Genomic DNA, 17,856 nt, shown 5'->3' on the forward strand with positions numbered 1-17,856 from the left:
ACGCCGGACAGAAGGGGAGTCACACTACCATATTGAAAGAAGTGTAAATGGATGGAAAAGCATAGGCCACTGTAAAGCTACGTCTTAGCTTACCTTGGCGAAAGCCAAGTATAAATCAGCATGAAGTTTTAACATCTACTCTCATGTAATGGAAATCATGCGTGCATTTATTAATCATTATGATACTAAAATCATAATAAAGTGAGAGAACAGGATGATGGGAAAAGCAGTTCCAGAAGTGAATGACACAGTGGGGAAGGAGGACATCTAGTGGACAAACAAGGGAACACATCCAGACACTGTGACATAACCCCCCCTCTACGGAGCGGCTACCAGACGCTCCACGACAACATTAAAAAACATGACACTAGAGTTCAGGAGGGAGGTGGAATGGTGGAGGATCAGGGGGAGGGATGGTGGGCCAGGTCCGTGAAGGGAGACAGGAACAAGGAGTGAGGGCTTAACCAAGGACCAGGGCAAGACACAGAGTCCATCGGGTGGCCAGGGCGAGACACAGAGTCCATCGGGCGGCCAGGGCGAGACACAGAGTCCATCGGGCGGCCAGGGCGGCGAAGAGCCCTCGGGTGGCCAGGGTGGCGAAGAGCCCTCGGGCAGCCAGGGCGGCGAAGACCCCTCGGGTGGCCAGGGTGGTGAAGACCCCTCGGGTGGCCAGGGCGGTGAAGACCCCTCGGGCGGCCAGGGCAAAGAAGACCCCTCGGGTGGCCTGGGCGGAGAAGACCCCTCGGGTGGCCAGGGCAAAGAAGACCCCTCGGGTGGCCTGGGCGGAGAAGACCCCTCGGGGCGGTGAAGACCCTTCGGGTGGCCAGGGTGGAGATGCTCTCTCAGGAGCAGGCACCGGCTCGGGAACAGACACCGGCTCGGGAATAGTCTTGAAGGGGGGCCAGGGTGAAGAGTGGTGTTGAACTTCTTCTCGACCACCTCCTCCTCTGCGACCTCCCCGGGTCCTTACGAAAAATGACTAGACGGGTTCCATGAAAATAATCTCTCCTCTCCCGCTCAGTGGCTGGGGAAGAGAAGTTTGAAAACATACCGCAGGATTTAGGGTGTGACGGAGTCGTTCTGGCACGATCCACACACGGGAAACAGGGGTAAATCCAAAAGCAGTATTTATTTAGAGGATAATCCAAACTCGTAGTCACACTAGGAATGGCTGACGCGAAACAGACGTTCCGAAGCTTTGCGAGATCCCGAAGCAAAAATGATTCGAAACACTGATCCGAAGCGTGATTCAAAACACCCACAGTCACGTGACAAAGGCTAAATGAAGCTTCTAAGTGTTTCATCAGGTGGAGTGCTCCGCCAAATCAGGGTTTGATTGATAGGTCGGTCGGGAAGGATCGCGTGAGCAAAGTGCACACAGAATGCCTATTCTTAAAGTCTTGTGCTGTTTTATGAAGGCAAAAACCCATATAATGGTTTCGATTTTAGTTCATTGGCAAAATATAACGCTAGAGACAATTTTAGTTTATACTTTTTACATCTCATGTTCGGCAAAAGCCAGGCTCGAACTCGAGGCCGAGCACATCAATTGCTCTTTCAAGAACTAAGCGCTCTACGATCTACGCCACTGTAGCTGTTTGTGACAGGCCTGTTTTTGCTCAAAATACCCACCCCCCTGCCCCATACATATACATGCATACATATATATATATTGTCTCTAGCGTTATATTTTGCCAATGAACTAAAATCGAAACCATTATATGGCTTTTTGCCTTCATAAAACAGCACAAGACTTTAAGAATAGGCATTCTGTGTGCACAATATCTCAGATTAATAGAAAGAACAGAAGAGAAATTAATATTTTTAAATAAAAATCTATAAGAAAGTGAGACATTGTGGCTTGATTTGTTTTATTAATATTAATTTTTCATGACCAAAATAACATTATGCAATCTGAAGAGACTACAGGTTACAAGCATCACATATTTAAAAAATACAATAATAAAAAAAACACATTGTTGTAAAGGTTGTTTCAGATCAACACCTGCAATTGACCACTAGGTGTCACCACGGAGACGGGTGTCGGATTGATTCGAAGCCTCGAAGCATTATTATTTTTAATGACATGTATAATGGGGAGAGGAATACTATATTTTCCTATCACATCGTGTTTTACACACAAAAGTTACATTCAGTTAAATTATGTTAAATTAACAGTTATGTTTTGACAGCTGGTACAGCTTTATTATGGTAGCTTTACCTGTCGAAGTTTATAGTTTGAATCGATCTCCCATGCATTTTTGTTTGTTTGCATCTTTTATCCACTCTAGTTCACTGTCTGTTAATTTTTGTAAGTGTAGACAAAGCTTTCATGCAGTATCTGGGTGCTTGATGTGTGAAAAATCAATCGATAAAGGCATGCAAAGGAAGTGCATTCAAACTGGCTTCAGCGCGTTTATGTGCGAGGCGCGTGCACGCGAAGGGGCGTGCGATTTGTCCGAGTGTCGGAATTCGGTACAACACCCGTTTTCTTTTGCACTACGCTGAACGGTCGGTTAAGTAAGCGAGTGCCAGCCCACCACAGACAAACCGGAAATTCCATTTCCGTTGTCATGCAACTAGCGAATTAGTTCTTCTTTGCAAAGAGAAAGACTTCAAACATTTTGGCCAGGATTTAGTCCTGGGTCGCTTGGTTAAAGATCTGAAAGAACTTGAGAAAAGTGGTATAGTGTTACCAGATGGACAAGTCTGTAAAGGAATACTGCATGCTATTTGTGGAGACAACTTGGGGTCCCATAACATTGGAGGATTCTTTGAGAATGTCAGCACAAGTATACATTTCTGCTGATATTGTGAAATGGAGAGACATTCCATGCAGATCCACTCAGTAGGGCCGCTACTCGCACAGTACAGTCATACAGAGAACACGTGCAGAGAATTAAAGGGGGGTTAGCTCATAGTGGAGGTATCAAATTTGACTCCTTGTTCAATGAGTTATCCAATTTTCATGTATGTCAACCTGGATTGCCACCATGTATTGGACATGATTTGTTTGAAGGCAATGTGTCCGCTGACCTCTCATTGTACATTCAGCATCTGGTCAAAGTAGACAAACAGTTTACATACCTTGAATTAAATCGAAGAATTAATCGGTTTAAATATCTCAGCAATGATGCCAATGACAAACCACGTGAAGTTAACCCAGGAAGTGACAAACTAGACGCTGAAAATGCAAGTGGGTACGTATGTTTTTTTTCTTATGGTTAACTTGTCCTTATAATTCTTTCACCATTTTGTATGTGGTCATGTTTAATCAGATTGTCTGAGATGCACTGGAAAAAATCTGGTGGTGAGGAAGTGCTTGAAGAATACCAGGCAACTAAAACTTTAACATCTTAGCAATCCTGTAATATGCTTTGTCATTTGATTAACCAGGACTTTGCTCTGCTGTTCAATGCTGAAACATCCAACATGTTTCTTAAGAGGTGGGAGACAGCATTCAAGCAAAAAAAAAAAATATATCTTAAATTGCCCACCAATCCCTTAACATCTACTTATTCAGATTGGGACAGTGACATGTCATCTGTCCTGCGCTGTTGCATCTCCTGCCCAGTGGCTGAGATAGACTTTTAAAACAGGGGTGGCAAAGGGGTGTCAATGTATTATTTTGGGGGGTCAATATACAAAGTGTTCAAATACACTCAAAAATAAACTATTTTCCACAAAATGTACATAGATTAAATTAAAGTTGTTTATTTTCCAAAATGCAAACAATTATATATGTATTAAGTATACAGCAAAAATAGAACAAGTATTCAAAGTGCTCCTTGGACTAATCAAGTCCAGTAGTAAACAAAAACTGAGGTAAATTTGGACTTGTCATAGCAAGGCAGGACAAGGCAGTAATACACATTTAAATATGTACCATAAGAATAATAGTAAAACAACAATACAAAAACAACAATGGCTCATTTAAAAAAAAAAAAATCAAGTTTCAGTTTTATAGGCTCAAATGGTCGCCTTGCTCTGTTCTGTGTGACTCTCCTGTTCGAACTCATCATTGAACGAATCTTTCGTGTCATTTGGTTCATTCAACAAACGAAATGAACAGATTGACTCAGAAAAACATGTCCTATAGGTTTTTTTTTTTTTTTTTGGTTCATTTAAATTTGAACAAGTGACCAGTACCAAGTTTAATGCATTAATCATTTAACTTGTAATTTTTTTCCCCCTGTATGTTTAATCTATTTTTATTTATTTTTTTCAGTCTTGCACCAGTATTGAAGGCCTTCTCAGTGGGAGGGAGGACCACCAGGCATTTCTTCTGGGATCAGGAAGGATCAATGGCAGGATTGACCACTTTTACATCGCTGCTCTGGAACCAGCTCCTTGAGTGCCTTTAAACTTTTCTAATTTCACTGTCTTCAACTTGTCCTAAGAGGAAGCCCTGGTCAACTTCTTTACCCTTATGCAGACCAGTTTACAACAGATGTCCCAGACAGCAAACTGACATTGAATCAACGTGGAAACGACGTCTCTCATGACATTGAAACAACGTTGATTTTGCTCATCGAATTAACGTTGAACCAACGTCAGACGCGGCATTCTTCAAAGCTAAATGACAATCGAAAATTGGTTTGCTTTCATAACGTTGAAACAACGCGTTGATTTCAAGTTGATTTTCCGTTAGTTTTGAAAGAATGACGCGTCTGACGTTGGTTCAACGTTAATTCGATGAGCAAAACAATGTCAGATCAATGTTGTTTCGATGTCATATTTCCACGTTGATTCAATGTCAGTTTGCTATCTGGGGTTGGTCTTTCATGCGAGTCTCCGAGAGTCTGTGTATTTTATTGTCAACAAACTTTTCACAGAACATTTTTCAGAACATTATCATGCATTTAAAGTACAGAGACTGTGAGTTGAGTGAACTTGTAAAAGCTTGAAGTTAAACAGGCCTTTTGATCTGCAGTGTTTTGGGTAAGATGATGGTGAATGTTGTCTCTTCATTTGTGTTGGTGTAATTGTTGCATCTGTTGTTAAATACAATTTAACAAACTATATTAGTGCTGAAATAAACCTCTTGGTGTTAAGATATTCACCTAGTGTAGTTTCAACACTAACTTAGAGTAAATGAGGGGGGGGGGAACACTAATGTTGTTAATGGTGAATACGTTCAGTGTTTGTTTTTTTTTACACTAAGCAAGTGTAAAAAAGTAACACTATTTAAAGTGTAAGTTTAATAAACCCAGAATAAGGTGTTAATTTTAACTCTGTGTGTGTTAATTTAACACTGTGTGAGTGTGTAGTTTCTCTGCAACACACTGAAGCAATACTCAATAACAGCAACACATTACAAATCATCATTCACATACTGACTATAGGCTGCTCCCCTCATAACAATGATAAACACTTCCATCATATTTACTTTAATTATTTATCTACATTATTTACTATAACAGTATAAATATTTTAACTCTAAACTTGGAAGATCGACAGATAAATTATAAGAACTGACACAGATGAACATCGCCAGAACAGCTGTTAACTGCGTCATTACTGATAAAGAGCATAAATCAGCGAACATTACGGAACAACAACACTCACTCTTTATAGGACACACACGAACACAAGACACATCCACTTGAAAGGCAATAACAAACAAGTCTTCTCAAACAAGTCTTCAGCTGTTAGTGATTGCGGTGAACCTGATTACTAGCAGCGGCTGATGCAATCTTCTTCTTTCGTTTTTGGCGCATTGCAATCTTATCTTAGTGCATATCGCCACCTACCTTTGCTGTTATGCAGTCACGATTCCTTATGATCAGATTTTCCTTATTTTATTATTTCTTTACTTCTTCATCAAATATCCATCCTTATTTAATCATTTGATGCTTCATCTCATTCCATTTCCCAGTCCTGTCTGTAGGAGCTGAACACGCAGCGACAGGTGGGCTACCTGTCGCTGCGTGTTCAGCTCCTACAGACAGGACTATAAAATCTGGAATAGATCAAAGCATCCTTATTCTATATTTAAATCCTTTCACTTAACCCAGTACTATATATATATATATTCTATTAGTATTCTATATCCTACTCTATCTTTATTAAACTCATAAACCAACAAATATGCCAAATCCTTATTAACTTTACCTCTTCCATTTAAATAGGTTATCAAATCCTTTCTTTCCTCTTCATACCTTTTACAATCATATAACAGATGCTCCACTGTTTCTTTCTCCCCACAATTCTCACATAAACCAGTCTCATGAGCTCCAATTATAAAGAGTGTTGCGTTCAATCTTGAGTGACCAAGTCTCATCCTAGTCAATATGACTTCTTCTTTTCTATTTCTACCATTTATACTTTTCTTAGAATCTACCATTTTTTTTAATATTATATAAATACCGCCCTTTATTATCTGTATTCCAGTTTTCCTGCCACTCTTTGATAATATTTTCCTTAATAATAGTTTTAAAGGGTTATTATTATTCCATTACTTCCCTATGGGCGCATGCGCGAGAACTGAAACGAGGACGTTCTCATTCGTCTACTTCTTGTTACCGGCTGCTCATCGCTCAGGAGTATTACCGCCCCCTACCGTATAAGATGATGTGCTGATATAGCTGGAAGTGCAAAACTTTCTGTTTACAAGCAGAGGAAGATGCGCGCTGTACATACGCTTTTCAACTAGCGTATTTTCCGCACTATAAGGTGCACTTAAAAGCCTTTAATCTTCTCAAAAAACGACAGTGTTCCTTATAATCCGGAGCGCCTTATATATGGATCATCATTTTATACGGTAGGTGGCGGTAATACTCCTAAGCGGTGAGCAGCCGGTAACAAGAAGTAGACGAATGAGACGTGACGCTTCCATAACGCGTTGTTCCCGTAACAGAGATTTACGCTGTTTCTCTTGCATTTTCAAAGGCTCATAAAAATGTGTCTTGGCTTATACACAGTCTATGAGTCTAATGATCTAACTCTATCGAAATAAAAAATGTGAACATAATATTATGTATTATATACTCTATTATTATATATTATGTAATGTTATATACTCAAAACCCCAGTATCCTACATGCTGTTACATCTTGTGATGGTCATTTGGGCTGATATTTGGTATTCTACATAATATTTATGTCCTATCGCTAGCTATTTTATACTTTAAAGACAAAATCCTCCTTTTTGTCATTTCTTTCATTGTGTCTACCCGGGCCGTGCGAGTCTGTCTAACATTACATTGGACAAAACAAACCATGATGTGTTATAGATTATAGAAGATTATAGACACGCCATATATCTGCAGGTAAGAAAACGTCATGGGCAAAATGTGTTAACATTACAAACATGTTAGTATTACATTATTGAAACTGCCACGGCAGCCAAGAAGATAATGGGCCATTTGCTTCTGACGCGCTGTCGCGCCGCTTGATTCCGGTGTAGAGGGTGTTATGCTCGGGAATCTTGATCATAATTTGTGTGTAATCCCGATGGAAATATAAAAAATCCTTAAACTCCAGCAACCTTTTGGAAACAGGTTGTTGCAACCACACAAACAGCTCAATTTGAATGAAGCGCCAGATTCTTCAAAAGGAATCACATTCATGTCCCGCCCCGAGTGTAAAGCCTAACGTGATTGGTTGTAGCGAGAACGTGCTACGATTGGTCAGCTCAACGTGGCCGTTATCTGATTGGCTTGAGGATACGGTGGGTGGAGTCCACTTATTTGTGGATTTGTCTGCATGTCGACGCTAGAAGTGTTTCAAAATCCACAAAATTTGTGGCATAAAAAACATTTGTAAATACATAGTTTTATTTTCAAATCTCATTTTATTTATTTGTGAGTTTTATATTTGTTTGTGAAACTCTTTACATTTATTTGTGGATCTTAATATATTTATTTGTGAATTTGATTTATTTTTGTGAATCTCTATACATTTATTTGTGGATCATGATCTATTTATTTTGAATAATGGAACAATCCTACCCCCATAGTTCTAAAGTTGGTTTAACAACAAATAAATGTGAAATTTTAAAAAACTTAATGTTACTATAGATCATATGCATCAATATAATACCAAGTAAAAGCCAATAAAATATAATTTTAAATAATTAAAATCACATATTATATGCTATGGGTAAGGATTTTAGCCTGTCCTTTGCTATGGTTGTTCTTTTTCAACAGGACTTCTAATTAGTAAAATGTTGGTAAAATTATAAAAATTTCACTGTTTTATATTTTCTTAAGTGTAATCTCATTGTTAAGCAATGGGTTTGACATAAATAAATATATTTTCTTAGAAATATAAGTCATTTTATCATTGTCCCCTAATTTCATGTCAGTCCTGTTACTATCACCAAAAACCCCCTATAAAATAATGGTACAAACCAGAAGTGACATCACATCAAGGAAGTGACATCATTTAGATGAAGTGGATTCCACAATGTGAGCAAGGGTAAGTTTCTCTCTTCTTGATTGTCCTATTTTTTATGTTTTATCAGGGTTGTTAGAGAGGGGTCGACATACAACATCAGTCCTGTTACCATTTTTTTAAGTGTACATGTAAACAATTATTTATTAGTCCTAATATTATCAATATCTAGAGATAATAACCTTTCAGATTACTTAGCATGTACCTTTTGGACTTTGACCTGTTAGCTAGAAATTAGCATATTAGCATAAAATCATCAGTCCTGTTACTATCAGTCCTGTTACTATCCAATAGGGAGCAATTGGGAGCATAGATTTTAGCCCCTGATTATTTCCAGGGGAAAACATTAAAATGCAATTTAAGGATTAGGACAACAACTAAGGGACATAGATATTTATTTATTTATTTTTTTTTATTTTTTTTAAGAGACAGACATTTTTAAAGGTTATTTTGTGTGTTATTTAAAAGCAGCGATGAGTCAGCAGCATAAGAGCATTGACATAATTAGTTACCATTGTTTGTAGTGTATCTTATTTGCACATTATTATTATTATTATTATTATACCTTTATTTAACCAGAAAACTCGTTGAGATTAAAAAAAATCTCTTTTCCGAGAGTGTCCTGGCCAAGACAGGCAGCAGCAAAAATAACAAAGTTGCAGACATGACAAAAAAAAAAAACATGGAACATATAGCATAAACCTTGGCATAGGCGGTATAGGCAAATACTAAGGGCGCTACCACTCAGGGGGGCGCCAAAATGAGTGAACGAGTGAATTTTTTTTTTTTTTTTTTTTACTAATATATATATATATTTTTACTAATACTATTTTAAAACCATTAATTTGAAATACTACAAAATAAAGCAAAACAGCTCCACAAAATCTTAACTAAGTCTCCCGACTCCGGTCCGGTGCATCAATCAATCTCCCCCCGCCCAGCGAGTGCTTGAAGTTCGCCAGAAACAGAGCGCGCGCGATCACTGTTGGTCATTTGTTTTTTAGCGTCGCCCCTCGCCGCATCCAATGTAGACAACATTGCTTTCGTTTGAGGGCGCTTACACTCAAGCACTCCCTTAGAAACGGGCCTGGCAGCCATCTAGACACGGTGAAAGTTTCCTCATTGTGACGGATGGCCGAATTTTCATGACACATTTAAATTAGCATTATAGTCTGCTGCGAGATACAGTGCCAAAAAGAAGAGGATACAATGGGATAAATACAGAGGTAAAGTGATGTAATGAATGAACAGTTTATCTAATTGCATAGTATTAAGATGCTATCATTTAATGGCAGTTATTTGTATACCTTATGTTAACAGTAAGTTAGTTCTGAGTTCTTCAGAGCCCCCAGACAGACAATGCGATTTGTAACAAACACGTCAGCCTTTTTTAGATGCATACTGTTACTTTTATTATTTAATGTTTTACTATACAGTTGGGAGATATGGCATTTTTTATTTATTTGCCAAAATTAATAACAATATTTATAGGCTACATGTTTATTAAAAGTAGCTAATGTTTATTTCAATCGATGCATCGCATCGTTAGCTTGTACACCGATGCGCATAAATTTTATCAGCAGTGACTATGAAGTGAGTTAACATACCAAATCCGCCCCCAAGTCATGGTCTTGCTCTGTGGTTGTAAAGTGAAAATCCATAGGCTGTGCAGTTCCAATCACTAATGCTGTGACATCGTTCTGTCATCAGCAGTTGTTGCTGTCATCAGATTCGCTCTCACTGTCTTCAGCGTCATTTAACAATCTCATCTGGAAAATGCCATTAGTAAAACTCAGGTGTAAAGAGTACCTGAAAACCATGCTTGACTAAAAGCACAGATACCTGCAGCAAAAATTACTCTATTACAAGTTACCAATTCCAATAAGACTGGTGTAAAAGTCTTAAAGAGTAGCTGATTTTAACAGTACTTCAGTATTTTACTTTTACTAAATTTAGGCTCAAAGATGCACAAGTCCTTAACACCTGAGAGACAAACACCTTGTCAATATACTGGATAAATAAATTAATGTTAAGTAAAATTAAATAGTCAAAGTCTACTTGCACCGAATGTGCTGGTCATGACCTCATCTCCTAAATCAAATGTCTGCGATTTAGCACCTACTAATGCACTCGCATTCATGCAAAGTATTGTTGTTGACATATTTGTGGGAGTGAGAGTGAACAAGATATATCTCAGTCAATGCCACTTAGATGGAAATATCACTTCTTTATAGCAAAAACAAACTGCAGCAGAAAAAGTTAGATGGCATGCAAAATGTAATTGCATTACACATCACAACCCAGATAGCAAACTGACATTGAATCAACGTGGAAATATGACATCGAAACAACGTTGATCTGACATTGTTTTGCTCATCGAATTAACGTTGAACCAACGTCAGACGCGTCATTCTTTCAAAACTAACGGAAAATCAACTTGAAATCAACGCGTTGTTTCAACGTTATGAAAGCAAACCAATTTTCGATTTTCATTTAGCTTTGAAGAATGCCGCGTCTGACGTTGGTTCAACGTTAATTCGATGAGCAAAATCAACGTTGTTTCAATGTCATGAGAGACGTCGTTTCCACGTTGATTCAATGTCAGTTTGCTGTCTGGGAAATGTATTGGAGCAAAAAGTACATTTACTTATTAAAAAATGTAGTCAAGTAAAAGTAAAAGCTAATATCTTTGTAGTTGTACTGAGGATCAAAGTAGCCAAAAATATACTTAAGTACAGTAACTAATTACATTTACTCAAATACTTTACAGCTCTGGTAAAACTCACATAAAGAGCTAGAGATAAAAATTTGTGGTTGAAATAGCCACATCAAATAAAAATACTATAGGGAAAAGATAGTAGGCCTGTGGTTTTGAACTTACCACTTTTTGCAAAGTAACTGGGTAGTTTTGAGCTATTAAACCCGTTTATGTTTAATGTGGTCCGACCACATACGATAAAACAATCCATTACACAATATGATATTGTTAATATTTAACATAAATCGACTGAACATTTAACATAAATCGAATTTTGAGTTACTGTCCAGACGGTGTTTTTTTTTCTTGGAAAAGGATGCTGACTACACCAAGTCTAGATGTTAATAAATTAACATGGAAAGTAAAAAAAAAAAAAAACACACTCATATAATATCTACAAGGGCTAATTTCTGTACAAACCTTCAATTTCAATCTCATCCAGTGACTTTCCCTGCATGCTGGAAAGGTTTCCTTTCTCCATTGACAAAAGGAGTTTGGAAATCTTAGCCAGTGGTATTGTGGGAACTGGTAATCTGTTGAAGTTGCGGTGAACACTGATGTCGTGACCAAGGAAATCTGCAACCAGATCAACTTCATTGTTTTTTAACAAGTGTAGCCTCTGTTTTAGTGTTTATTTGTGTGGTAACAAAGAAACATTACAAAATGGTTAGAAGGAATGCTAAGCTGGTTTCCACAACTGAAAAGTTCGACTGACTACCCCTTTATGGACAGACAGTGAGTTTAAGTCATTAGCCGCGTTTCCATTAGCCTTTAAATTGTGCAAATTGAAATTGTGAAATGAAAATAATATGCACAATGGAAACAGGTCAATTTCGCAAAAACTCCCGTTTATCCCAAAAATGTTTTTACGTTCGCATGAGGAGGTTTTTCAGGCACTTCGAAAAGGGAATATTTCGCAAAACTGCAATGGAAACTGGGTTTTGCGCATTTAAAGTCACCTGACTTAGAAGATGCGATGTGTTTTGGGTCCGTGTCCGCAAATAATAACAATAATAATATCTAGGCATAAGTGATTCACTGGTTGGCCGTCTTCAGCGTGTCCAAAATGCTGCGGCGAGATTTTTAACAAATACCAAGAAACGTGATCATATAACACCCGTATTGATATCTCTTTACTGGCTACCTGTTAAATACACAATACAATATAAGGTGTTATTTTTTGTTTTCAAAGCATTACATGATCTAGCTCCTGAATATATAAAGGACATGTTAAGCCTGCTTCAGTCTCAACGCCATCTACGCTCCTCGCAGAAAATGCTTCTAACTGTCCCTCGGTCTCGCCTGAGGCTTTTCCGTTGCGGCTCCTGCACTCTGGAATGTGCTGCCATTATCTCTCAAATCGTCGTCAAGCACGGACATTTTTAAAAAGGATTTGAAGACTTATTTATTTCATCAAGCTTTTGGCATTTGAGTAGGTCCGAGAACTGTGAGCGATTTGTGGGTTGATTATCTGGGTGACATGTCTTATTGTAATTTTATATCTCTGTGTATTATTTATTGCCTGTGGATAGCACTTTGGTCCATTTTAATGGTTTTGAAAGTGCTTTTATAAATAAAGGTTGAGTTGAGTTGAGTTACTCCTAATATATATAAAACTGTGGGAATGTACTTTTCTATTAAAAGAACTTATGAGTATCAACCAGACATTTTTATTAAATGGCAAACAATAAATATTAATATTGAGCATTTATAGCAATAATATAATGAGCATGTCAAATCCATAGGTATGATTATAGATTCAAACTTAAATGTTAAGAAACATAAACCGTAGAAACGTATGAAACACTGGAGAAATGCTTCGACTTTAGCTTTGTTGACTGTGTCAGGTTTCAGCAGTTCTCAGCTCAGAATTACACACACTGCTACTGTTTCTTTTGGACACGTTTGATATGGAGAACCGATGAGCTGGAGACACTGAGCATGCGTCCGAGTCAACCAATGCGTCCATAGCACCGTCTGAATCAACCTTTCTTTCGCACAAGTAATGCTGTAATGATACATGAACACGGGTGAACTGAGGACTTGAATGATGGGACGAATTTATGATTACAAATTACTTTATTTTAATGTATTGTTTATCTGCCTTGGTGATAGAAGTGACGTCATTATGTAAAAGAACTGGTGAACCGTTTTATTTATTTATTTTTCCGGTTGGTGGAAAGGAACCGAACTTCCCTCACTATCTCATTCCCGCCAATAGAAGGCACAGTCCATTGTTCTCATGTATGAGGGGGAGATTGGTGATCTATTTAATTTTAGGTTGAACATTATTAATTAATAGATTTTGTTTTGATTCAAATGTTTATGAATTTTTTATTTTCAATTATTATAACACTGTTAAATCCCATTTTTTGTCTTTCTTGATTTCTTAATTACCTTTAATAACTAAATGGTTTTATCCAAATAGGAGGGGCTTGGCCTTTTTAAAAGGGCCTCTCAGAGTGTTTCAGGAGCTCTTAGAGGGAGTTGGACAGAGAAAGATTGCTGCGTTTTGTGTCAAATTATTGGCATAGCCAAAAGCTTGTGTGCATATAATAGTTTATTTTATTTATTTTAACTTAATTGATTTTCACTGCAACTACTAGTTATGGTGAAATAATGCTTTGAGGCTTTCTCCTCAACTGTATCATAAAAGGGTTCATTATTCAAAGTTTTCAACACTGTGCACACTAACAACAAAAGGTGGAAAGTTGTATTTGCTTTGTTAGGAGAGTGATTTTTATTTAAAACGCTAAATGATGTATGCTTTCTAATATCAACAGGAACTGAATTCCATCTTTCTGTTGCTCTAAATGGAAAAAGCTGATTGTCCCAAAGACAGTTTTCTTCAATCTAACTCAACAGTCGGCCTTTCCTTACAGAAAGTCACACATTGTTTAAGATGTGGTGATGCAAGATCATTAATGAGAATTGTCATTGAATGTTCATAGTCTGGTTGGCAAAATACATGTGGTTCATATCTGAGCACTTTCAACCAATGCTAATGGTTTTGTTTGAAGTGAAACATGGCTTAACAACTATATTTCTGATAAGGATCTGTCTGTAGATGGGTACAACTTATTCATTACAGACTGACTAAAAACGGTGGAGGTTTTGCGATATATGTGAATGAAGTCATTTATTGTGAATGTGATTGTCTCATTCAATAAGCAGACTCTTTGAGTTGTTGGCCCTTGACTTAGAAGTTTCTAAGAGTCTTCACATTACAGTTGTTGGTTGTTCAGCCCTTTAGCTGATAGTGGCACTCTTTTTACATTGAGGGAGTTATTGACAAGTTTAAATTATAATGAATTCATTTTTTTAGCAGATTAACTGGAACTGGCTTTTGCCAATGTCTGATCATTTTGTGATTCTTTGAATCTTTCTCAGATTGTGAATAGCCCCACTAGACCAAACCAAAAATATTCCATAATTTATCTTATTCTTACAAATGCTCCTCATAAATACTCTTCCTCTGTTGTGCCTCTGTTTTTTTTCCCAAATGATATTCACGATCATTTTCTTATAGCATCAGTAAGGAACAAAAAAAATCCTAAATCAAGGCTGCTCATAATCTTTAAGAGGGTAATGAAGCAGGTCTCATTGAAAGATTTTCTACTTGATCTGTATGGTTTTGATTGGGGAAGAAGACATTTTATTTATGATAGGTTTACAGGCCTGGTAAATAAGTATAAAGACAGAGTAAAAGGGCGAAATAATGTTTAATAATGAATTGGCCCATAAAATACTTCTTCAAATACTCATCTCTATTAGACTATAAGAAAAGCAGTGGGATTGTTCAATAGTTACTTATCGGAGAGAACACAATGTGTGCAAGTAGATGGCCTCACTTCTGCTTCCCTAAATATTTTAAAAGGGGGTTGCCTCAAGGCTCAATCCTTGGGCCTCTTCTTTTTAATATTCATACAAATAACCTCTGCAATAAAATAAAAACTACAAACTCTCATTTATATGCTGATAATACTATTCTGGGTCCACATTAGATCAAGCAATCACAAATTTACAATCTGCTTTTAACATTTTTCAACTATTACTATTGATCCATCCCCGTCTTTCACAAAGCATGTCCAAGATTTGGTTAATAAACTGACTTTTTAAGTTAGGTTTCTTCTTTAGAATGAAGTCCTGTTTATCTTTTGAAGCAAAAAAAAAAAAAATACAAGTAAGTGCAACATTCTTATCTCTTGGACTATGGATATACATATTTTATACATGAATTCAACCTCTCAAAGTCTTCATGCTTTGCTGAAAGTTCAGTGTAAGCAGAGATATCGTCTTTTAAAAATCAGGAAGTATATTGCCTACAAAAACGACCCGATTGGGACTACAGTTGGGTTTTAGATGTCACTAACCCACAAATTTGCATCAACCCTCCCTCTGAATATGCAGAAAATGGCATGCGCATATTTCTGTGGCACGTCGAGTGTGTTCACCCAACTGTTAGGTCTTCTGTGTTCGGGCTTCCCACGGACGTACATGTACTTCGTCAACAATGGATACAATAATTATTTATGTTTGATTATGTTCCTGAAAATGACAATGGTAATCTAGCTCTCTGCACTGAGCATTTACGGAAGACAGCTTCCAGAATCTCCACGAGTTCAACACCGGATTCAACAAGAAACTGTTACTAAAACATGAAGCAGATCCAACTTTATAACCAGAGGCAGCAGTTGTTGGGCCACAACCTGTAAGTGGGCTACGACTTCATCATTTTAAATGTATTTGCATGTATAATTCCAGACGCAGCCTTGTGTTTTATTTTTTTCAAATGCCAGCGCTGGCTTTATAGGCACTAGGCAACTAGTTATGCTAATTTTGTAAATGTATTTTTCATGTATATGTTTTATGAGGTTATCTTCGATTTGATCAAGAACATAAACTTGCCAGCGCTGTTTGAATATAACATATTAGCCAGTCAGTTGCTATTGTTGCCAGTCAGATGCTATTGTGTAAAAAAAAATGTGTATAAAGTTAAAACATGGAGACAACGTGAGCGACAGTTTAGCCAATTACAACACACCGGGCCAAACTAACCAATCTGAGCCCACCACGTGCGGAGTGGTTTCATAGAATCATGAAGTCAACCGCTCGTTCGAGGACAGAGGAGAGCACGGCTGACAATAAAGGTGAAGTTTATAAAAAATAAGACTTTTTAAAAAAGAAAAACCACGAATACATGTTATATTGCACCCCATAAACACAATCATGCAAAGAAAAAAAGCAGTCAACCCCCCCCCCCCCCCTTTAAGCCAAGGCCATCTTCATTGTCCCTGAATGGAAGGAGTATTGGCATTGTCTCGACCAAGTTATCCAACATCATCGCGTCAAAAAATGACATTGCATCCAGGACCTCTGAAAATCCAAACCAGAAAATCCTCCTCCAGCCTCACATAGGTCCTACCAGAGGTTTTCAGTGCCAGATCGTCCATATGCTGGATGTATTCCTTGGCGTCCTTCAGAAGCATTCTACGATGTTTCTCAATATGTAGATTGCAGGTGGTGATCACCCTGCTGACTGGGTGCTTGGCTGGGTTGGCCTGGTGGCAATGTGGCGTTACAGCATATAATTGCAAAAAATGTAATTATCATGCCACAACACCTGGTCAAGATGGCACTCTCAGCTATAATTCACACCGGAAAAAGAGTGCCCCGTTGCCCTACCACATCCTGTAGACCCGACCTGGACCACAGGAGGTCTACTGATGTATCCTTCGCACGGATGTGACATGCGACATGGTAGGAGACATTCACGATCCCATCTTTACTGACCAGCTGTCTGAGGTCAAATCTCCTACTGTCCTTTTGACCAAACTTCGTTATAGTAAGGAGCATTGCCATGTCGAGATCTTGGTTACAATCGAGGACAGATTGCTGCAGGTGATGGAGCACAAACTTCTTGTCTGCATCCAAAATGTTGATCCTGCCCAGGGTGAAAAGGTTTGTCTTCTGGAGAGTCGGTCGCTCCAAATCTTCAGGCGCAACACTACTCAGCCTCATTGCAAAGGAGTTTATAACTGCATTAATGAGGCCAATGGCATGGGCCTTCACCACCATCTGGCTTTAGTACATGGGTTGAGCACGGTTAGGATTGGCTGGAACACGACAAGTTGAGGAAGTACCCCCCGTCTATGTAGCCCAGAACAGCCCCCACACTTTTGCGTAGTGCATTGACCCCGTCAGCAGTGTACTTTGTCAGGTCCAGGTGTTTTTTTAGTATGTGGCAGTGGTTACCGACCCTCATACCATCCACTTTCCCAGCCAACAGGTAGTGGATTCCAGCAGTCACGCAACTGACATCGGCAAGCTGGTCCACAATCCCATCAAAATCATAGGTGTATTGTAGTGACTCTCCAGCATCATCCACTACAAGATATTGATTATTTAAACTGAATTTGCATTGCATGATTTTGACTACATTTAAAAGAGGGTTGCAAACCAACATGAGGAAGAAAGGAAAAGTGATGCTCTTACCTGATTTACCTAGAGCAGGTTCATGGGCTTCACTAATTTCTGTAGGGTGCCCATGTGCTGGATCACGCTCTAGAGTGGATTCTGTTGTGTTAAGCCTCTGAGACCTAAGGGTATTTTTACAATTAATTTTCCGTCTGGTATTATTTAGTAAAAAAGTTTGTAAAACATCAACCCTTTGGTGCACAGACAATTGACACACCTATTTTT

The 17,856-nt window shown here is 38.2% G+C and overlaps 1 non-coding gene across 1 annotated transcript in view; it reads right to left on the minus strand.

Annotated features, from left to right (window-relative positions):
- Positions 1-17,232, minus strand: part of LOC120473826 (uncharacterized) — a 34,155-nt gene extending 16,923 nt beyond the window's left edge. Inside the window, exons 1-2 of the transcript XR_016152167.1 lie at positions 16,813-17,232; positions 16,545-16,715 (exon numbers count right to left, since the gene is read on the minus strand). This is a non-coding gene — a transcript (uncharacterized LOC120473826). The remainder of the gene's footprint in view (positions 1-16,544; positions 16,716-16,812) is intronic.
- Between the last annotated feature and the right edge of the window lie 624 nt (positions 17,233-17,856).

Source organism: Pimephales promelas, chromosome 3 (assembly GCF_988280905.1).
Source record: "Pimephales promelas chromosome 3, fPimPro1.hap1.1, whole genome shotgun sequence".
NCBI classification, from domain to species: domain Eukaryota; kingdom Metazoa; phylum Chordata; class Actinopteri; order Cypriniformes; family Leuciscidae; genus Pimephales; species Pimephales promelas.